This window comes from Dipodomys merriami, unplaced genomic scaffold, assembly GCF_024711535.1.
Source record: "Dipodomys merriami isolate MVZ:Mamm:240054 unplaced genomic scaffold, mDipMer1.0.p SCAF_123, whole genome shotgun sequence".
Lineage (NCBI taxonomy): Eukaryota > Metazoa > Chordata > Mammalia > Rodentia > Heteromyidae > Dipodomys > Dipodomys merriami.
Genome location: NW_027202527.1, coordinates 686,209 through 703,616, shown reverse-complemented (window position 1 = coordinate 703,616; position 17,408 = coordinate 686,209).

The following is a 17,408-nucleotide window of genomic DNA, read 5'->3' as shown; positions in this document are numbered from 1 at the left end:
CAGGGAAAAGTCACCCAGTTCGGGCGCCAGCCCTAGGATTGGCTTTCTTCACTGGGTAATCAGAGCCAGAGGCTACCCCTCCCTTTAGCAGCCTTGACAATCAACTGAAATTGAGTAAACAGAAACCCTGAGAGTGGCACCAGGCTGGGCTCTGTGAGTTTCTGACAAACTAGGCCCTGGGAAAAGCTACTGTTTGCTGAAAGGTCTCAACTCTACCCAGAACCTAGCCTCATCACAGCATCTCCAAACTTGAGGAAAAAGCCATCTCCCTCTTTTGTGATACTCAAAGCACACCCTCCTCCCATTGAACTAACTTAGGAGGAAGATCGAAAAATCCTGGGTAAAGCAGAGCATTTTTCTGCCTGTCGAAACTGACTAAAGAAACCAACCAAGCCATAGGACCACAAGCAGACCAGAGACTCCAACCAGACGCTGATTACAGACACAAGGGAGATACAGGATTTTTCCCAACCATCCAAAAAAAAATCAAAGAACTTTTTTTTCCTCTTCTTTTTTTTAGACCTTTTACAATTTTTTTTTCTTTTCTAAAACTTTTTTTAATTTTTACCTTTTTTGAAAAAAATTGTTTTCTAGTAACTTTTTTCCCCTCTTATAATCTTTATTTTAGGGATATATGTGTGTGTGCATTTTTCTTTTTTTTTTTCTTCTTTTAAAAAAATTTTTCTTTTTGTTTTTTTGCTTAGCTCGACTGAACTTCTGATCTTTTTTTTTCTTTCTTCCTTATCCTTCTTACCTTTTCCTCTATTTTGTTCTTCTTTATGGGACTTAATTATTGTTCTGCACATCCTCAGATAAACCCATAGTTGACTATTAAACCCTATCCCCCATTGTGTACACACTTAATCCACAAATTTATTACTCAATTCAAAACTTCTGAGACTTTTATATTCACGTTCTTTGAATAGATTGTTCTTGAATCTGCATATTATTAACTTTTATTTTTCTATTTTTTCTGGTGTCTTTTTTTCCCCTTTCTCTTTCTCCTTCTTTTCTTTCTCTCTACTTTGATCCTATCTAACCTATTTCCTGCTTTGAGACTAGGACTTAAGTTAACTCTCCCTGTACCTTCCCACATCACTCTATTCCTACTTTTTACCCACATCTCTCCCTAACGCTACTAATTTCTGGTCTTCCAAATTCTTCTTTGCAGTTCGTAGCCCATTAATATATAGTTGTTTGATGTTAAATAGAGGTATCTGTTGAACTACATTGTATCTGCAGACTATTGACTGTGCAAAATCAGACTTTGGTTGATGCTTGCCTTAATTTAGTGTTCTAGCACAAAACTGGTGTTACTTTCATCCCAAATGGGCAGAGTAAGCCAGAAAACCACAAGAAAAATGGCAAGTCAGGGGAACTCCACTCCTACTCATGATTATCAGAGGACAGAACAGATAATGAATAATCCAGAGGAGAGTTCCCAAATAGCTCTACAAACACAGCTGGCAAACATGATAAATGAAAAGACTGAAAATATACAAAGAACTCTGTATGAGCATGATAGGGAGAGAGAGGAGGCAATCCAAAGGTTTATACAGGAATATCATGAGCGTGAGGAAGCTACTGAAAAACTGATACAGGATTTGCATGAGCAGCTTGAGAATACTCAAAGAGAAAGGCAGGAATGTCATGAACAGGCTAAGAACACTCAAAGAGAACTACAAGAATGGCATGAATGGGAGGAAGCTAAGCAAAGAGTAATACAGGAATTGAGAGAGCAGGATGAGAAAACACAAAGATCACTAAAGGCATTTATGGGACCCATTAACAAAGAGCTGAAGGAAGTCAGGGAAACCACAAAGGGAATCCTGAATGGAACTCAACAGAAGGAATGGGAGTCCAAGGAAACCATAACCAATCAACTTAAGTAATTTGAGAATAAACACTGAACACCAAATTAAGGAAGTGAAGTCCATACAAGATCTAATACAAACATTCAACAAAGAATTTGAAGCCATCAAAGCTGACCAATTAGAAGGAAAAGAAATAAAAACAAAGTAGAAAGTCTTGACAACAGGTTAGACAATTCAGAAGATCAAATCTCAGGGATTGAAGATAGCCTAAATATTATAAAGAACATAGAACCATCCAAGACAAATCCAAGAAATATGATAGATCTATCCAACACCTGGAAGACACCATCAGAAGGCCTAATCTAAGGATAATGGGTGTAGAGGAGCACCTAGAAACAGAAGTTAATGGTCTAGGAAATTTGTTTAACAGGATCCTAGCAGAGAACTTCCCAAACATGCAAAAAGATAGGCCTATTCAGATACAAGAAGCTTTTAGAACCCCAAATAGACCAGATAAGAATAGGACATCCCACCGTCACATTATAATCCACACAGGATCAACTCAGACCAAGGAAAAGATCCTTAAAGCTGTCAAGGAGAAAAGGTTAATCACCTATAAAGGGAAACCAATTAGAATCACCTCAGATTTCTCAGCAGAGACAATCAAAGCAAGAAGAGCCTGGAATGATGTATGCCAAGCCCTAAAAACAAACAACTATCAACCAAGAATACTGTACCCAGCTAAACTCTCCTTCATAACTGAAGGCCAAATAAAAACCTTCCATAGCAAAGAAAAATTGAAACAATACATCTCCACCAAACCAGCCCTACAAAAGATTCTTAAAGATGTCCTACACATAGAAAACCAACAAGACCACAATAAAGGCCAAGAAACTGCACCCAAACTGAGAATCCAAGAACCATAGGAAGAACCCACTTTTCGCAGCCCCCAAGAAGGTGGATAACATGGCAGGAACTCCCAAATACCTCTCAGTCCTATGTCTTAATATAAATGGACTTAACTCTCCAATTAAGCGACATAGACTGTCTAGTTGGATTAAAAAACAAGATCCTTCTATCTGCTGCCTTCAGGAGTCACATCTTGCCCGTAAAAACAAACACATTTTCAATGTTAAAGGCTGGAACAAAATCTACCAAGCAAACGGCCCCCATAAACAGGTGGGAGTTGCAATTCTTTTTTTTTTTTTCTGGGAGTTGCAATTCTAATATCAGATAAAATAGACTTCAAATTAAAATTTGTGAGAAGAGATAAAGAAGGTCGCTACATACTAATTAAGGGATCTCTCCTTCAGGAGGATATTACAATTCTAAATATCTATTCGCCAAACAACAGAGCACCCAAATTTATCCAAGAAACATTACTTTCCCTCAAATCCCACATAGATCCAAAGACATTAATTGTTGGGGATTTCAACACACCACTCTCCCCACTAAATAGATCAACTGGGCAAAAACTCAACAGAGAAACTGCAGATGTAAACAGCTGCATAGATCAACTAGATTTAACAGACATCTACCGAATATATCACCCAGCAGCATCAGAATACATGTTCTTCTCAGCAGCACATGGAACGTTTTCTAAAATAGACCACATTTTAGGCCACAAAGCAAACTTGTCCAAATTTAGAAACATTGAGGTTATACCTTGCATTCTCTCTGACCACAAGGGAATAAAATTAGAACTCAACACCAAAAGCCACCAAAGAAAGTCCAGTAACACATGGAGGCTGAACAACACACTGCTTAATCACGAGTGGGTCATGGAAGAGATTAGAAAGGAAATTCAAATGTTCATGCTATTCAATAAAAATGAGCACACAAATTATCAGCTCCTCTGGGACACAGCAAAGGCAGTACTCAGAGGCAAGTTTATAGCTCTGAGCTCCTACATCAACAAATTGGAGAGATCTGAAAATAACAATTTAATGAGACATCTGAACCTCCTTGAAAAAGAGGAGCAAGATAAACCCCAATCCAGTAGACGGAAAGAAATAATTAAAATTAAATCAGACTGAAATGAATTAGAATCCAAAAAAACTATAGAAAGAATCAACAAAGAGTTGGTTCTTCGAAAAAATTAACAACATTGACAGACCCTTAGCACTTATCAGAAAAAGAAGAAAACACACCAAAATTAATAAACTCAGAGATGAGAATGGAAACAACAGCACGGAAACAACCAAGATTCAGAACATTACAAGGGAATACTTCTCAAAACTTTATGCTAATAAGTTTGAGAACTTGACAGAAATGGACCTTTTCCTAGCAAATATTGACATGCCAAAACTAAACCAAGATGAGTTAAACCAGCTTAACAGGCCCATATCAAGCATTGAAATAGAAACAGCAATAAGAGACCTCCCAGCTAAGAAAAGTCCAGGACCAGATGGTTTTACAGCGGAATTTTACAAGGCCTTCAAAGCAGAGCTCACACCAATACTCCTCCAATTCTTCAATGAAATTGAAAGGGAAAGTTCACTACTGAACACATCCTATGAAGCCATCATAACCCTCATCCCAAAATCAGGCAAGGACTCATCAAAGAAAGAGAACTATAGACCCATTTCTTTGATGAACATTGATGCAAAACTTCTCAACAAAATTTTGGCCAATCGACTTCAACAATTCATCCAAAAAATCATACACCACGATCAAACAGGATTCATTTCAGGGATGCAAAGCTGGTTCAATACACGCAAATCAATTAATATTATTCATCACATCAACAGAAGCAAGGATAAGAACCACATGGTTATCTCAATAGATGCAGAAAAAGCATTTGACAAGATCCAACACCCCTTTATGATGAAGGTTCTGGAAAAATTAGGAATCCATGGAACATTCCTCAATACAATAAAGGCTGTATATGACAAACCTACAGCCAGCATTATACTCAATGGTGAAAAACTAAAGCAATTTCCTCTTAACTCAGGAACAAGACAAGGATGTCCACTCTCTCCAATTCTCTTCAATCTAGTATTAGAATGCCTAGCTACAGCAATAAGACAAGATGCAGACATAAAGGGGATCCAAATAGGGAAAGAAGAAATAAAACTCTCCCTCTTTGCAGATGACATGATCTTGTATTTAAAGAATCCCATAGACTCCACTCCCAAATTACTCAAGCTGATTCAAAACTTTGGCAAAGTAGCAGGTTATAAAATTAACCCCCCAAAATCAATGGCTTTTCTGTATGCCAACAATGAGAAAAGTGTGGCTGAAATTAGGAAAGTAACTCCATTTTTATTAGCCCTTCAAAAAATAAAATACCTAGGAATTAACTTACCCAAAGAAGTGAAGGACCTCTATGATGAAAACTTTAAAATCTTGAAAAAGGAAATCCAAACAGAACTTCGAAAATGGCAAAACCTCCCATGCTCCTGGATTGGAAAGATTAATATCGTGAAAATGGCAATACTTCCCAAGGCTATCTACAAATTCAATGTGATACCTATCAAAATTCCAACCTCATTCTTCAAGGAAATAGAAGAGGCAATCCAAAAATTCATATGGAACAATAAAAGACCCTGAGTAGCAAAAACGCTCCTCAACGGAAAGAACACTGCTGGTGGAATATCAATACCAAATTTCAAATTCTACTATAAAGCCATAGTAATCAAAACAGCTTGGTATTGGCATAAGAACAGACCTCAGGACCAATGGAATAGAATTGAAAACCCAGAAATGAACCTACAGACCTATAGCCAACTAATCTTTGATAAAGGAGCTAAAATAATAGAATGGAAGAAAGACAGCCTCTTCAGTAAATGGTGCTGGCAAAATTAACTACTTGCAGAAAACTAAAACTAGATCCTTATATATCATCCTGCACCAGAATCAACTCCAAATGGATCAAAGACCTTGAACTCAAAGCAGACACTATGAAAACATTACAGGATGGAATAGGAGAAACCCTAGGCCTCCTTGGCTCAGGCCGAAATTTTCTTAATAGAGACCCAGAAACACAAAAAATCAAAGAAAGGTTGGACAAATGGGATTGCATGAAGTTGCAGAGCTTCTGCATGGCAAATGACAGATTGGGAAAAGATCTTCACTAGCCATACAACAGACAAGGGTCTCATATCTAAAATATACTTGGAACTCAAAAAATTAAACCCCCCAACAACAAATCCTCAAATAAACAATTGCCCAATAAATAAGTGGGCTAAAGACTTAAAGAAAAACTTCTCTGAAGAAGAAAGAAGGAGGGCCAACAGACACATGAAGAAATGCTCACCCTCTCTAGCCATAAAAGAAATGCAAATCAAAACAACATTGAGATACCACCTCACCCCAGCTAGAATGGCTATAATCAAGAACTCTAACAACAACAGATGCTGGAGGGGATGTGGACAGAAGGGAATCTTACTTCATTGTTGGTGGGAGTGTAAACTTGTTCAACCGCTTTGGAAAGCAGTATGGAGGTTCCTCAAAAGACTTCACATAGAGCTCCCCTATGACCCAGCAATCCCACTTTTGGGCATTTACCCAAATGTTTACAAACAAGACCACACTAAAGCTACCAGCACAACTATGTTTATTGCAGCATTATTTACCATAGCTAAGATATGGAACCAACCCAGATGCCCCTCCGTAGATGAATGGATCAAGAAAATGTGGTATATATACACAATAGAATTCTATGCCTCCATCAGAAAGAATGACATTTCCCTATTTGTTAGGAAATGGAAAGGCTTGGAAAAAATTATATTAAGTGAAGTAAGCCAGGCCCAAAGAAACAAAGGTCCCATGGTTTCCCTTATTTGCAATATCTAGTATATCCATGGGTCAAGCAGGAAAGGTCAGATAATGTGATGTTAAGAAAATGAACCCTTAGATAAGTATTTAAATGTTTTTTTCTTTTATGCATTTGTTTCTAACTCATTTATAAGATTATTTCTTTGTAGCTTTGTATGTCCCTCCCCCACAGTACAACCCCTGCTTTCACTATATTTGATGTCGGTATAATTTGTGGAAGAGATGGGGAAATACAAGTCGTTTAAGGATACAGGTGGACCGGATGCAACTATGAGAAGTACAAGTTGTCATGTCAAAAACAAACTTTACAACTTTGGTGGGGGGGGTGGGGAGGGACGGGTTTGGGTGGGGGGGTGGGGGGAGGCTGGGAAGGGATGTGAAGGGTAAACAAAGGAGGAGGCTGCAATGCTTGATAAGAAATGTACTCATTATCTTGCCCGTGTAATTGAAACCCCTCTGTACAGTATGTTCACAAAAAATTAAAATTAACATTAAAAAAAATTCATACACCTCAGATGACAGACATAGACATTGATATAAGATGTAAAGATTGATTATTTTGAGTTTAAAGTTGTGTTCAAGGCATTTCAGACATGGAAATGAAGGGGAAAAGACTACATCCCTATCAAAAACACCAAGTCAACCATTTATTGGCCTAAAACCACTCAAACCAGCAAAACAAGATACGTGCTACAAGTGTTTGCTTACTACAAGTTCTGCTTTTATGCCACCTATAAAAACTCTCCTACAACTAAACTCAGTGCAACCTCTCTAATACCAACAAGGGAGTTTGACTGGGATCACATACCAATAAACTTTACTGTCAATCTTTTAATTCCTCTCTGTGTGGTCCTTTTCTTGCCTAAAATTTTACATTAACATCCATGTAAGTATCAAGAGATGTAATGCTTTAGTTCATTGGCTTTATTAATACTCACCATCATTTAATTTCCATCACAAAATCTAATCTAGCCTTCTTAGTTTTCCTGTCCACTAAATTTACCTAATCTGCAACAATTCTTGTCTTTTCTTTTCTTTAATTATGGGCTTGAGGCTTTGAAATATTAACTATTCAAGTGAAAGGCTGGAACAGTCATCCAAGAAAATGGTCCTCATAAACAGGCTGGGGTAGTATTACTGATATTAGATCAATACAATTAGAAATTACAATTACAAAGGGTTAAACCATCTTACCAGGCCCATATCAAGCATTGAAATAGAAACAGCAATAAGATACCTCCCAGCTAAGAATAGTCCAGGACCAGATGGTTTTACAGCAGAATTCTACAATGCCTTCAAAGCTGAGCTCCCACCAATACTCCGACAACTCTTCAATGAAATTGAAAGTTTACTACTGAACTCATTCTATGAAGCCATCATAACTCTCATTCCAAACAAGACAGGGACTCATCAAAGAAAGAGAACTATAGACCCATTTCTTTGATGAACATTGATACAAAACTTCTCAACAAAATTTTGGCCAATTGACTTCAACAATTCATCCAAAAAATCATACACCACAATCAAACAGGATTCATTTCAAGATGCAAAGCGGGTTCAATATTTGCAAATCAATTAATATAATTCACTACATCAATAAGAGCAAGGATAAGAACCACATGGTTTTCTCAATATGAAGAAAAAGCATTTGACAAGATCCAACACCCTTTTATGATAAAGGTTCTGAAAAACTATGAATCCAGAGCCGGGCGCCGGTGGCTCACGCCTGTAATCCTAGCTACTCAGGAGGCTGAGATCTGAGGATTGCGGTTCAAAGCCAGCCCGGGCAGGAGAGACCGTGAGACTCCTATCTCCAATAAACCACCAGAAAACCGGAAGTGGCGCTGTAGCTCAAGTGGTAGAGCGCTCGCCTTGAGCTGAAGAGCTGAGGGACAGCGTCCAGGCCCAGAGTTCAAGCCCCACGACCGACCAAAAAAAAAAAAAAAAAAAAAAAAAACCTATGAATCCAGGAAACATTTCTCAATACAATAAAGGCTGTATATGACAAACCTACAGCCAGCATTATACTTAATGGTGAAAAACTAAAGCCATTTCCTCTTAACTCAGGAACGAGACAAGGATGTCGACTCTCTCCACTTCTCTGCAATTTAGTATTCGAATGCCTAGCTACAGCAAGAAAACAAGATGCAAACATAAAGGAGATCCAAATAGGGAAAGAAGAAATAAAACTCTCCCTCTTTGCAGATGACATGATCTTGTATTTAAAGAATCCCATAGACTCCATCCCAAATTATTCAAGCTGATTTGAAACTCTGGCAACTTGCGGGGTGGACAGAGATGGCGGATGGGAAGGAGAAACAAAGGAAAAGGCAACAATGCTTGATATAAATGTACTCATTACCTGCCCATGTAATTGTAATCCCTCTGTACTGTATTTTCACAATTAAAAAAATTACAATTAGAAAAAGAAGGGCATTTTATATTAATAAAGTGAACTTGCCATTAGGTTTCTGTCTGATGTAGTTCCCTGCTCTTGATTTTCTTTGGGCTATATCCCTCCATTTAGTTTTTTGTTTTTGTTTTTGTAGTTTTGGCTTCTTGTTCATGAATTCCTTCAATTTTTTATTATTAAAAATTTCAGTTTCTCCATTGAATGTGAATGATAGTTTTGCTGCATATATCAGTTTGGGTTGGCAGTTATTGGTTTTCAGGGCTTGGATGGTACTTTTCCAGGCTCTCCTTGCATTGAGGGTTTGTTTGGAGAGATCCACAGTGATTCTAATTTTCTTTCCATTGTACTATAGCTCTTTTACTTTGCAGCATTTAAAATCAACTCTTTGCAATTCAGGTCTACTGTCTTTACTATGATGTGTCTAGAAGTGTTTCCTCTAGCATCCTGTGTTCTAGGTGTTCTGTATGTGTCTGTTATGTGGGTGAAGTTTTCTGTTGAAATTGGAGAAATTTTCTCTAGTAATCTTATTGAATAAGGGTATTCCTCTCCTTTATCAATCCCAATTATTCTTGGCATTGTCCACCAGTTCCTGGGCTTCCCTTTGGTAATTTGAGTGTTTTTCCCCATATCTATGACTCTCTTCTCTACCTCCTATCTTTAACTACTTATAGTCTGCTTTCCATCCTATTCATTCTGGTACCTATGGTTCCCATAGTGATTTGCATTGTCGAAATCTATTTATGGTTTCCATATGGATTTTCCAAGTGTTAATTTCATCTTTTAAAGGCATATGTATTATTTCTATTTTTTTTTTTAGGTCTTGGAATTACTTTGTTATTTCTTCTGAAATTGCTATTGCTACTCTTTTTATTGCTTTTTATTGCCATCACTTCTTTAATTTTTTCTTGTCCATTTCTTCTTTGCTCTCATTTTAGGTCTTTCTTGGGTTGCTGTTGGAGCATGGGTGTGTTTTGTGGTACTAGTCAGGATCCCAGTTAGGCTACACTAAGAAATGTCAATGTCCCTGGCCATAAAAGAAAAGCAAATCAAAACAACTTTGAGATTCCATCTCACCCCAGTTAGAATGGACATTATCAAGTTAACAAATTCTAAAAGATACTGGTGGGGGATGTGGTGGGAATGTGAACTGGTTCAACCACTCTGGAGTATGGTGGTTTCTCAAAGACTAAACATAGAGCTCCCCTATGCTCCAGCAATCCCATTTCTGGGCATTTACTCAAAGGGTCACAAACAAGGCCTCACTAAAGCTATCAGCAGAGCTATGTTCATTGAAGCATTATTTGCCATACCTAAGATATGGAACCAACCCAGATGTCCCCTCAGAAGATCAATGGATCAAGAAAGTATGGTAAATATACAGAATGGAATTCTACACTTCCCCCAAAAAAGAATGACATTGCCCCATTTGTAAGGAAATGGAAAGACCTGGAGAAAAAAAGCTTATTAAGTGAGGTAAACCAGATCAAAGAAACATAAGCTCCATGTTTTTCTTGATTTGCAATAATTGGTATATGTCTAGAGTAGTACTGGCAGAGGATCACAATAGCTCAATAGCTATGTACATTGAGCCACACTAAATGCTAATAAAAATGAACTCCAAGATATGGAAACAATCTTTTGTAAGTTCTTAACCAATGGTATAACCCGTTTTCACTGTATTTGATTCTAGTGTTTCTGCATTTTGTATATACATTTTTGTAGTTTGGGGAATGGAAGGGTTTTAGCAGAATGCTTAAATAGGGATGCAGTTTGACCTATTATGACAATGAGATATACAGGAGCCATGTTGAAAACGAACTTTACAATGTGGGAGTGGGTGGTGGCGGGGGAGGGAGGAGTTGGGGAGGTAAGTGATGGTGGGGAAAAAAATCAAAGGAGGAGGTAACAATGCTTGTTAGGAAATGTACTCATTGCCCTACTCATGTAACTATAACCCCTCTGTATAGTATCTTTACAATTTTAAAAAACATTAAAACCAGAAGATATGGAAATAAGAGTATTGTGTGGGTTTGTGTGTGGGAGTTTAACATACTGAACGAAGTTATTTCTTTTTTCCTTTTTTTCCAGTTGGCTTATCTCCTGTTGTCACTATTATTTATTTTGGTACCCTGTGTCTTTTTTTTTTTTTAATTGTATTTTATTTTATTTGAGAACATACTGTACAGAGGGGCTAAAATTACATGGGCAGGATAATGCATACATTTCTTACCAAGCATTGCAGCCTCCTCCTTTGTTTACCCTTCACTTCCCTTCCCCGCCTCCCCCCTCCCCCCACCCAATTTTACCCCCCTCCCCCCACCCAATTATACCCCCCCCACACACCGACATTGTAAAGCTGGTTTTGACATGACATTTTGTAATTCTCATTGTTGCAACAGGTCCACCTGAATCCTTAAACGACTTGTTTGTCCCCATCTCCTCCACATGTTATACTGACATCAAATATAGTGAAAGCGGGGGTTACACTGTGGGGGAGGGACATACAAAGCAACAAAGAAATAATCTTATAAATGCGTTAGAAACACATGCATGAAAGAAACGAAAACATTAAAATACATATTTAAGGGTTCATTTTCCTAACATCACATTATCTGACCTTTTTCGCTTGACCTATACTAGATATTGCAAATAAGGGAAACCATGGGACCTATGCTTCTTTGGGCCTGGCTTACTTCACTTAATATAATTTTTTCCAAACCTTTCCATTTCCTAACAAATGGGGAAATGTCATTCTTTCTGATGGAGGCATAGAATTCCATTGTGTATATATACCACATTTTCTTGATCCATTCATCTACTGAAGGACATCTGGGTTGGTTCCATGTCTTAGCTATGGTAAATAATGCTGCAATAAACATAGTTGTGCTGGTAGCTTTAGTGTGGTCTTGTTTGTAAACATTTGGGTAAATGCCCAAAAGTGGGATTGCTGGATCATAGGGGAGATCTATGTGAAGTCTTTTGAGGAACCTCCATACTGCTTTCCAAAGTGGTTGAACAAGTTTACATTCCCACCAACAATGAAGTAAGGTTCCTTTCTGTCCACATCCCCTCCAGCATCTGTTGTTGTTAGAGTTCTTGATTTTTGCTGTTCTAACTGGAGTGAGGTGATATCTCAATGTTGTTTTGATTTGCATTTCTTTTATGGCTAGGGATGTTGAACATTTCTTCATGTGTCTATTGGCCATCCTTCTTTCTTCTTCAGAGAAGCTTCTCTTTAAGTCTTTCGCCCACTTATTTATTGGGCAGTTGTTTCTTTGAGGATTTGTTGTTGGGTGGTTTAATTTTTTGAGTTCCAAGTATATTTTAGATATGAGACCCTTGTCCGTTGTATGGCTAGTAAAGATCTTCTCCCAATCGGTGGGCTTTCTATTGATCTTGACAGCTATGTCATTTTCCCTGCAGAAGCTCTGCAATCTTATGCAATCCCATTTGTCCAACCTTTCTTTGATTTGTTGTGCTTCCGGGTCTCTATTCAGAAAATTTCGACCTGAGCCAAGGAGACCTAGGGTTTCTCCTATTCCATCCTGTAATGTTTTCAGAGTGTCTGCTTTGAGTTCAAGGTCTTTGATCCATTTGGAGTTGATTCTGGTGCAGGGTGATATATAAGGATCTAGCTTTAGTTTTCTACATGTAGTTAACCAATTTTGCCAGCACCATTTACTGAAGAGGCTGTCTTTCTTCCATTCTATTGTTTTAGCTTCCTTATTGAAGATTAGATGGCTATAGGTCTGTAGGTTCATTTCTGGGTTTTCAATTCTATTCCATTGGTCCTGAGGTCTGTTCTTATGCCAATACCAAGCTGTTTTGATTACTATGGCTTTATAGTAGAGTTTGAAATTTGGTATTGATATTCCTCCAGCAGTGTTCTTTCCGTTGAGGAGCGTTTTTGCTATTCGGGGTCTCTTATTGTTCCATATGAATTTTTGGATTGCCTCCTCTATTTCCTTGAAGAATGAGGGTGGAATTTTGATAGTTATCGCGTTGAATTTGTAGATAGCCTTGGGAAGTATTGCCATTTTCACGATGTTAATCTTGCCAATCCAGGAGCATGGGAGGTTTTGCCATTTTTTAAGTTCTGTGTTGATTTCCTTTTTCAAGATTTTAAAGTTTTCATCATAAAGGTCCTTCACTTCTTTGGTTAAGTTAATTCCTAGGTATTTTATTTTTTGTGGGGCTATTACAAATGGAGTTGCTTTCCTAATTTCAGCCACACTTTTCTCATTGTTGGCATACAGAAAAGCCATTGATTTTGGGGGGTTAATTTTATAACCTGCTACTTTGCCAAAGTTTTGAATCAGCTTGAGTAATTTGGGAGTGGAGTCTATGGGATTCTTTAAATACAAGATCATGTCATCTGCAAAGAGGGAGAGTTTTATTTCTTCTTTCCCTATTTGGATCCCCTTTATGTCTGCATCTTGTCTTATTGCTGTAGCTAGGCATTCTAATACTAGATTGAAGAGAGTGGGCATCCTTGTCTTGTTCCTGAGTTAAGAGGAAATTGCTTTAGTTTTTCACCATTGAGTATAATGCTGGCTGTAGGTTTGTCATATACAGCCTTTATTGTATTGAGGAATGTTCCATGGATTCCTAATTTTTCCAGAACCTTCATCATAAAGGGGTGTTGGATCTTGTCAAATGCTTTTTCTGCATCTATTGAGATAACCATGTGTTTCTTATTCTTGCTCCTGTTGCTGTGATGAATAATATTAATTGATTTGCGTATATTGAACCAGCTTTGCATCCCTGAAATGAATCCTGTTTGATCATGGTGTATGATTTTTTGGATGAATTGTTGAAGTCGATTGGCCAAAATTTTGTTGAGAAGTTTTGCATCAATGTTCATCAAAGAAATGGGTCTATAGTTCTCTTTCTTTGATGAGTCCCTGCCTGGTTTTGGGATGAGGGTTATGATGGCTTCATAGAATGTGTTCGGTAGTGAGCTTTCTCTTTCAATTTCATTGAAGAGTTGGAGGAGTATTGGTGTGAGCTCTACTTTGAAGGCCTTGTAAAATTCCGCTGTAAAACCATCTGGTCCTGGACTTTTCTTAGCTGGGAGGCCTCTTATTGCTGTTTCTATTTCAATGCTTGATATGGGCCTGTTAAGCTGGTTTAACTCATCTTGGTTTAGTTTTGGCATGTCAATATTTGCTAGGAAAAGGTCCATTTCTGTCAAGTTCTCAAACTTATTAGCATAAAGTTTTGAGAAGTATTCCCTTATAATGTTCTGAATCTTGTTTGTTTCCGTGGTGATGTTTCCATTCTCATCTCTGAGTTTATTAATTTGGGTGTGTTCTCTCCTTTTTCTGATAAGGTTTGCTCAGGGTCTGTCAATTTTGTTAAGTTTTTTGAAGAACCAACTCTTTGTTTTGTTGATTCTTTCTATAGTTTTTTTGGATTCTAATTCATTTAATTCTGATTTAATTTTGATTATTTCTTTCCGTCTACTGGATTGGGGTTTATCTTGCTGCTCTTTTTCAAGGAGGTTTAGATGTGTCATTAAATTGTTATTTTCAGATCTCTCCAATTTGTTGATGTAGGAGCTCAGAGCTATAAACTTGCCTCTGAGTACTGCCTTTGCTGTGTCCCAGAGGAGCTGGTAATTTGTGTGCTCATTTTTGTTGAGTAGCATGAACATTTGAATTTCCTTTCTAATCTCTTCCATGACCCACTCATGATTCAGCAGTGTGTTGTTCAGCCTCCATGTGATACCGGACTTTCTCTGGTGGCTTTTGGTGTTGAGTTCTAATTTTATTCCCTTGTGGTCAGAGAGAATGCAAGGTATAACTTCAATGTTTCTGAATTTAGACAAGTGTGCTTTGTGGCCTAAAATGTGATCTATTTTAGAAAACGTTCCATGTGCTGCTGAGAAGAACGTGTATTCTGATGCTGCTGGGTGAAATGTTCGGTAAATGTCTGTTAAGTCTAGTTGATCTATGCAGCTGTTTACATCTGCGGTTTCTCTGTTGAGTTTTTGCCGAGTTGATCTATCTAGTGGGGAGAGTGGTGTGTTAAAATCCCCAACAATTAATGTCTTTGGATCTATATGGGATTTGAGGGCAAGTAGTGTTTCTTTGATAAATTTGGGTGCTCCATTGTTTGGCGAATAGATATTTAGAATTGTAATATCCTCCTGAAGGAGAGATCCTTTAATTAGTATGTAGCGACCTTCTTTATCTCTTCTCACGAATTTTAATTTGAAGTCTATTTTATCTGATATTAGGATTGCAACTCCCGCCTGTTTATGAGGGCCGTTTGCTTGGTAGATTTTGTTCCAGCCTTTAACCTTGAAAATATGTTTGTTTTTACGGGCAAGATGTGACTCCTGCAGGCAGCAGATAGAAGGGTCTTGTTTTTTAATCCAATTAGACAGTCTATGTCGCTTAATTGGAGAGTTCAGTCCGTTAACGTTAAGAGATAGGACTGAGAGGTATTTGGGAGTTCCTGCCATGTTATCCACCTTCTTGGGGGCTGTGAAAGCTGGGTTCTTCCTAAGGTTCTTGGATTCTCAGTTTGGGTGCAGTTTCTTGGCCTTTGTTGCAGTCTTGTTGGTTTTCTATGTGTAGGACATCTTTAAGAATCTTTTGTAGGGCTGGTTTGGTGGAGATGTATTGTTTCAATTTTTCTTTGCTATGGAAGGTTTTTATTTGGCCTTCAGTTATGAAGGAGAGTTTAGCTGGGTACAGTATTCTTGGTTGATAGTTGTTTGTTTTTAGGGCTTGGCATACATCATTCCAGGCTCTTCTTGCTTTGATTGTCTCTGCTGAGAAATCTGAGGTGATTCTAATTGGTTTCCCTTTATAGGTGATTAACCTTTTCTTCTTGACAGCTTTAAGGATCTTTTCCTTGGTCTGAGTTGATCCTGTGTGGATTATAATGTGACGGTGGGATGTCCTATTCTGGTCTGGTCTATTTGGGGTTCTAAAAGCTTCTTGTATCTGAATAGGCCTATCTTTTTGTATGTTTGGGAAGTTCTCTGCTAGGATCCTGTTAAACAAATTTCCTAGACCATTAACTTCTGTTTCTAGGTGCTCCTCTACACCCATTATCCTTAGATGGTGTCTTCCAGGTGTTGGATAGACCTATCATATTTCTTGGACTTGTGTTGGATGGTTGTATGTTCTCTCTCTATAATATCTAGGCTGTCTTCAATCCCTGAGATTCGATCTTCTGCATGGTCTAACCTGCTGTCAAGACTCTCTACTTTGTTTTTTATTTCTTTTCCTTCTAATTGGTCAGCTTTGATGGCTTCAAGTTCTTTGTTGAAGCTCTGTTTTAGGTCTTGTATGAATTTCTTTACTTCCTTAATTTGGTGTTCAGTGTTTGTTCTCAAATCACTTAGTTGATTGGTTATGGTTTGTTTGGACTCCCATTCCTTCTGTTGGGTTCCATTCAGCATTCCCTTTGTGGTCTCCCTGACTTCCTTCAGCTCTTTGTTAATGGATTCCATGAATGCCTTTAGTGATCTTTGTGTATTCTCTACCTGGTCTCTTAATTCGTGAATTACTCTTTGATTAGTTTCCTCCCTTCTGTGGGATTCTTGCAGTTCTCTTTGAGTGTTCTCTGCCTGTTCACGCCATTCCTCCCTTTCTCTTTGAGTATTCTCAAGTTATTCACGCAAATCCTGTATCAGTTTTTGAGAAGCTTCCTCACGCTTATGATATTCCTGTATAAACTTCTGGGATGCCTCCTCTCTCTCCCTATCACGCTCATACAGAGTCCTTTCCCTGTGTCTTTTTTAAAGAGATTTTATTTGATTTTTATTTTTTGCTAGATCTGGAGTTTGAAATCAGGGCATGGACACTGTCCTTGAGACTCTCTGTGCTCAAGGCTAGCACACCACCACTTGAGCCACAGCACCACTTCCAGCTTTTTCTGTTTATGTGGTACTGAGGCATCAAACCCAGGGCTTCATACATGCCAGACAAGCATGTACCACTAAGCCACATTCCCAGTAACATTCCCTTTTCCCCCACGCTTATATATACGTTTAGTTTATCTGATTTGGGAAAGGGAAGGGTAATAACAAAATAATGAGACAAAGGACAACTGGTGAACCCATGCAACAGTGAACTCACAAAACATTTATTGGAAATGAACTTTACAACTTGTTTGTGGTGGGAAGTAGGGAGTGAAGGAAAGTAGGAGAAAATGAGGGCGAAGGTAACAATTTTCAACAAAAAATATACTCATTAACTTACTAATGTAATTATAACCCCTCTCTGTACATCACCTTTACAATAAAAATTATGTAAGAATAATATGTAAACATGCATTAGTGTGTACATATATGTAAGACTTGCTATATGCTAAACTTGCTTTGACCTCATATTTCTTTGATTACAGTACCATAGTTCTGAAATTAAGCATGCACTACTACCATG